The 5,756-nt window shown below is 35.5% G+C and overlaps 2 non-coding genes across 2 annotated transcripts; both read right to left on the bottom strand.

Annotated features, from left to right (window-relative positions):
- Nucleotides 1-2,694: 2,694 nt before the first annotated feature.
- Nucleotides 2,695-2,873, bottom strand: LOC138914665 (5.8S ribosomal RNA). The gene has a single exon (XR_011420480.1). It is a non-coding gene; the product is annotated as a 5.8S ribosomal RNA (ribosomal RNA).
- Nucleotides 2,874-3,496: 623 nt separating this feature from the next.
- On the bottom strand, nucleotides 3,497-5,489 carry LOC138914666 (small subunit ribosomal RNA). The gene has a single exon (XR_011420481.1). It is a non-coding gene; the product is annotated as a small subunit ribosomal RNA (ribosomal RNA).
- Between the last annotated feature and the right edge of the window lie 267 nt (nucleotides 5,490-5,756).

Below are 5,756 nucleotides of genomic sequence, written 5' to 3'. Positions count from 1 at the left end.
TATTTACCCAGAAACGAGCACATAAACCATGTTATTGTTTCCCAATCAAGCCCGACTATCTCAATCTTCAGAGCAATCCTTATCCGAAGGTTACGGATCTAATTTGCCGACTCCCTTACTACATTATTCTATCGACTAGAGACTCTTCACCTTGGAGACCAGCTGCGGATATTGGTACGGCTGTTGAGAAGTTTGCGTGTCCCCACCATAAATTTTCAAGGTCCGAGGAGAAAATATCGACACAACAGTATATGTCATGCTCTTCTAGCCCATCTACCATATCTCTCTGCGAAAGACTTCCATGGTAGTACGGCTATAAAACAGAAAAGAAAACTCTTCCGATATCTCTCGACGGCTTCTTTATGGTCGTTACTGTTGCCAGGATGAGCCACGAGGCCCATATTTAATAACAAACGGATACTCAACAGGTTACGGAATTGGAACCGTTATTCCCTTTCGTTCAAAATTATTCAAGTATATTATATTAGCTTGATTTGTATATATTGCGTTTTTGGTTTTACTTGAAAATTTTCGGCTTTCGCCTTGAACTTAGGACCGACTAACTCGTGATCAACCACTGTTCACACGAAACCCTTCTCCACTTCAGTCCTCCAAGGTCTCATTCGATTATTTGCTACTACCACCAAGATCTGTACCAATGGCAGCTCCATGCAGGCTTACGCCAAACACCATTGTACCTTCCTACTCACTAAAGTTTCAAAATTTATATCACAAGTAATATAAATCATCTACTTTAGCGGTAATGTATAGGTATACAACTTAAGCGCCATCCATTTTAAGGCTAGTTGCTTCGGCAGGTGAGTTGTTACACACTCCTTAGCGGATTTCGACTTCCATGATCACCGTCCTGCTGTTTTAGCAACCAACGCCTTTCATGGTATCTGCATGAGTTGTTAATTTGGGCACCGTAACATTACGTTTGGTTCATCCCACAGCGCCAGTTCTGCTTACCAAAAGTGGCCCACTGGGCACATTATATCATAACCTTAAACTTCATATCAAGAAAGTTAAGGTTCTTACCCATTTAAAGTTTGAGAATGGTTAAGATCGTTTCGACCCTAAGGCCTCTAATCATTCGCTTTACCAGATAAGATTATTTTATATAATATTAAAATGCACCAGCTATCCTGGGGAAACTTCGGAAGGAACCAGCTACTAGATGGTTCGATTGGTCTTTCGCCCCTATACTCAATTCTGACAATCGATTTGCACGTCAGAACTGTTTCGGTCTTCCATCAGGGTTTCCCCTGACTTCAACCTGATCAAGTATAGTTCACCATCTTTCGGGTCACAGCATATATGCTCAAGGTACGTTCCAGTTAGAGGCATAAATAATATAAATATCATTATACATAACTATATAGAACGCCCCGGGATTGTGTTAATTAGCTATAAATAGTTAAAAAACTAATCCCATTATTAGTCAAGTTAATTACGCTATTAGGTTTATATCCCAATAACTTGCACATATGTTAGACTCCTTGGTCCGTGTTTCAAGACGGGTCCCGAAGGTATCCTGAATCTTTCGCATTGTTAATCCTACAAGTGCATATAATAAACACAAAAATCAATGATAATCATGCCATTATATAATTCCGAAAAATTAACGCACTGTATTCATATAAATCTATCAGCACTTTATCAAATTAATAACATTTATTCTGTGTTAAAATGCAAGCAATTTAATTTGAATAAACTATAAGTATATTTTTTATGATAAATTTGGTATGCTAATAGATTACAATGTCCTTATATGGAAAAAATGCACACTATTATCATAATATTGTTTAAATATTAATTTTAATGATGCATTTTCCATAACGGATATTCAGGTTCATCGGGCTTAACCTCTAAGCAGTTTCACGTACTGTTTAACTCTCTATTCAGAGTTCTTTTCAACTTTCCTCACGGTACTTGTTTACTATCGGTCTCATGGTTATATTTAGTTTTAGATGGAGTTTACCACCCACTTAGTGCTGCACTATCAAGCAACACGACTCTTTGGAAACATCATCTAGTAATCATTAACGTTATACGGGCCTGGCACCCTCTATGGGTAAATGGCCTCATTTAAGAAGGACTTAAATCGTTAATTTCTCATACTAGAATATTGACGCTCCATACACTGCATCTCACATTTGCCATATAGACAAAGTGACTTAGTGCTGAACTGATTTCTTTTCGCTCGCCGCTACTAAGAAAATCCTTGTTAGTTTCTTTTCCTCCCCTAATTAATATGCTTAAATTCTAGGGGTAGTCCCATATGAGTTGAGGTGGTATATAACTTTTATTTGCAATTAATTCTTTATATATAATGATAAAACATTTTATTAAATTCGTTTAAAGCTGACGTATATATATATTAATGGCATTTATTTGTAACGAATTAACGAAGAATAATAAATTGTCAACGTTTTTCATATTTCAAATCATTAATAAGAGACAATTCTAGATAATATTTTATGCTAGACATTTCTCAGTATTATTTGATTGAAAAAGAAAATATTCCTCTTCGTTTTCTCAAAGTTTAATTACTATTGTGAGATAATGTTTTTCATATATTTGTTAATATTATGAATAAAATAATTAAATTATTTTTATCCAATAATATACCATATGCTTATAAAATTTTATTATAAAATTTGTATAAACAACTTAATTAGCATAGTCTTACAACCCTCAACCATATGTAGTCCAAGCAGCACTATAAAATTAATTAAAGTACATAACAGCATGGACTGCGATATGCGTTCAAAATGTCGATGTTCATGTGTCCTGCAGTTCACACGATGACGCACAGTTTGCTGCGTTCTTCATCGACCCATGAGCCGAGTGATCCACCGCTTAGAGTTTTATAATATTGGTTTTAAATTTGGTCAAATATGTTTTTATTGAAAGAAATTAAAAATACACCATTTTACTGGCATATATCAATTCCTTCAATAAATGTATTTATATACCTAAAATAAATGCTGCGAAATGTCTTAGTTTTATATAAACAATATATATCAAAGTATTATTTGTAATGGCATTTGTTTGTTAATATATATTGATAATTTTATATAAAACATTAACCTGAAACCAGGTACAACATTGTATATTTTAGGTTGTTGCATTATCCAATGTATGATCATCATCAAATTAGTTGGCCAATACATCTCGCAACGCGTGTATATTATGGTCCATATACACACAAAAGTTTATAATAAATATATAAAATATATTTTATTATATTAATAATTCGATTTGCTTGTTCGAATTTTATGTTTGTTTCTATTTAATTTATTTGTAATAATATTATATTATTACAATATTTCGATTTGCTTGTTCGAAATTTATTTGATCTTTTACTTTTAAGATCATATTTTTGGTATAATTATTATTATAATTATTATGTATATATATATATATATTGGTAATTTGTATTAAATTTGTATTAACAAATTTTTTTATTAACGGTAAGGATATTATACAATAATGATCCTTCCGCAGGTTCACCTACGGAAACCTTGTTACGACTTTTACTTCCTCTAAATAATCAAGTTCGGTCAACTTTTGCGAAACAACCGTAACACACAAGGCGTCACAGTGATCACGTCCGGAGACCTCACTAAATAATTCAATCGGTAGTAGCGACGGGCGGTGTGTACAAAGGGCAGGGACGTAATCAATGCGAGTTAATGACTCACACTTACTGGGAATTCCAAGTTCATGTGAACAGTTTCAGTTCACAATCCCAAGCATGAAAGTGGTTCAGCGGTTTACCCGGACCTCTCGGTCTAGGAAATACACGTTGATACTTTCATTGTAGCGCGCGTGCAGCCCAGGACATCTAAGGGCATCACAGACCTGTTATTGCTCAATCTCATTATTGCTAGACGCAATTTGTCCATTTAAGAAGCTAGTGTCCTTATAATGGGACAAACCAACAGGTACGGCTCCACTTATATAAACACATTCAAACACAATAAACATTTTACTGCCACCATGAATGAAGGCTATATAAGCTTCAACACCATAATCCTGAAGATATCTATTTAATATATTTGAGTCTCGTTCGTTATCGGAATTAACCAGACAAATCACTCCACGAACTAAGAACGGCCATGCACCACCACCCATAGATTCGAGAAAGAGCTATCAATCTGTCTTACACACTTATGTTCGGACCTGGTAAGTTTTCCCGTGTTGAGTCAAATTAAGCCGCAGGCTCCACTCCTGGTGGTGCCCTTCCGTCAATTCCTTTAAGTTTCAGCTTTGCAACCATACTTCCCCGGAGCCCAAAAGCTTTGGTTTCCCGGGAAGCGACTGAGAGAGCCATAAAAGTAGCTACACCCAATTGCTAGCTGGCATCGTTTATGGTTAGAACTAGGGCGGTATCTGATCGCCTTCGAACCTCTAACTTTCGTTCTTGATTAATGAAAACATCTTTGGCAAATGCTTTCGCTTAAGTTAGTCTTACGACGGTCCAAGAATTTCACCTCTCGCGTCGTAATACTAATGCCCCCAAACTGCTTCTATTAATCATTACCTCTTGATCTGAAAACCAATGAAAGCAGAACAGAGGTCTTATTTCATTATCCCATGCACAGAATATTCAGGCATTTGAAGCCTGCTTTAAGCACTCTAATTTGTTCAAAGTAATTGTACCGGCCCACAATAACACTCGTTTAAGAGCACTAATGCAGGTTTTTAAATAGGAGGAACATATGAAAAAATACAAGTATTTAAACACATATAAGAACTCCACCGGTAATACGCTTACATACATAAAGGTATAGTACTAACCACAATTGTAAGTTGTACTACCCGTATGAAGCACAAGTTCAACTACGAACGTTTTAACCGCAACAACTTTAATATACGCTATTGGAGCTGGAATTACCGCGGCTGCTGGCACCAGACTTGCCCTCCAATTGGTCCTTGTTAAAGGATTTAAAGTGTACTCATTCCAATTACAGGGCCTCGGATGAGTCCTGTATTGTTATTTTTCGTCACTACCTCCCCGAGCTGGGAGTGGGTAATTTACGCGCCTGCTGCCTTCCTTAGATGTGGTAGCCGTTTCTCAGGCTCCCCTCTCCGGAATCGAACCCTGATTCCCCGTTACCCGTTGCAACCATGGTAGTCCTAGATACTACCATCAAAAGTTGATAGGGCAGACATTTGAAAGATCTGTCGTCGGTACAAGACCATACGATCTGCATGTTATCTAGAGTTCAACCAATATAACGATCTTGCGATCGCTTGGTTTTAGCCTAATAAAAGCACATGTCCCATAAGGTTCATGTTTTAATTGCATGTATTAGCTCTAGAATTACCACAGTTATCCAAGTAACTGTTAACGATCTAAGGAACCATAACTGATATAATGAGCCTTTTGCGGTTTCACTTTTAATTCGTGTGTACTTAGACATGCATGGCTTAATCTTTGAGACAAGCATATAACTACTGGAAGGATAAACGAGAATATTCGTTCATATTTCATTCATATTTTTTGAATAGAAATTAGTAATATAAATATAATAGATTTTATTTCCATATTATATGTTCGTTTTTCTTAAATATTGATTTTAATTCAATATTTTTTTTTTTGCTTTGTGAAATAATTCTATTTTAATTCGAATACGGCCATTTTTATATGGCATTCGTATACGTTCTTTAATTTTTACTTGTTTCGCCACTAATATAACAAGTTTATAATTGATGTTAAAGAAAAAGTACAACTTTTTTATAAC

This window comes from Drosophila takahashii, unplaced genomic scaffold (genome assembly GCF_030179915.1).
Source record: "Drosophila takahashii strain IR98-3 E-12201 unplaced genomic scaffold, DtakHiC1v2 scaffold_72, whole genome shotgun sequence".
NCBI lineage: Eukaryota > Metazoa > Arthropoda > Insecta > Diptera > Drosophilidae > Drosophila > Drosophila takahashii.
This window is presented reverse-complemented; position numbering and strand designations above follow the sequence as displayed.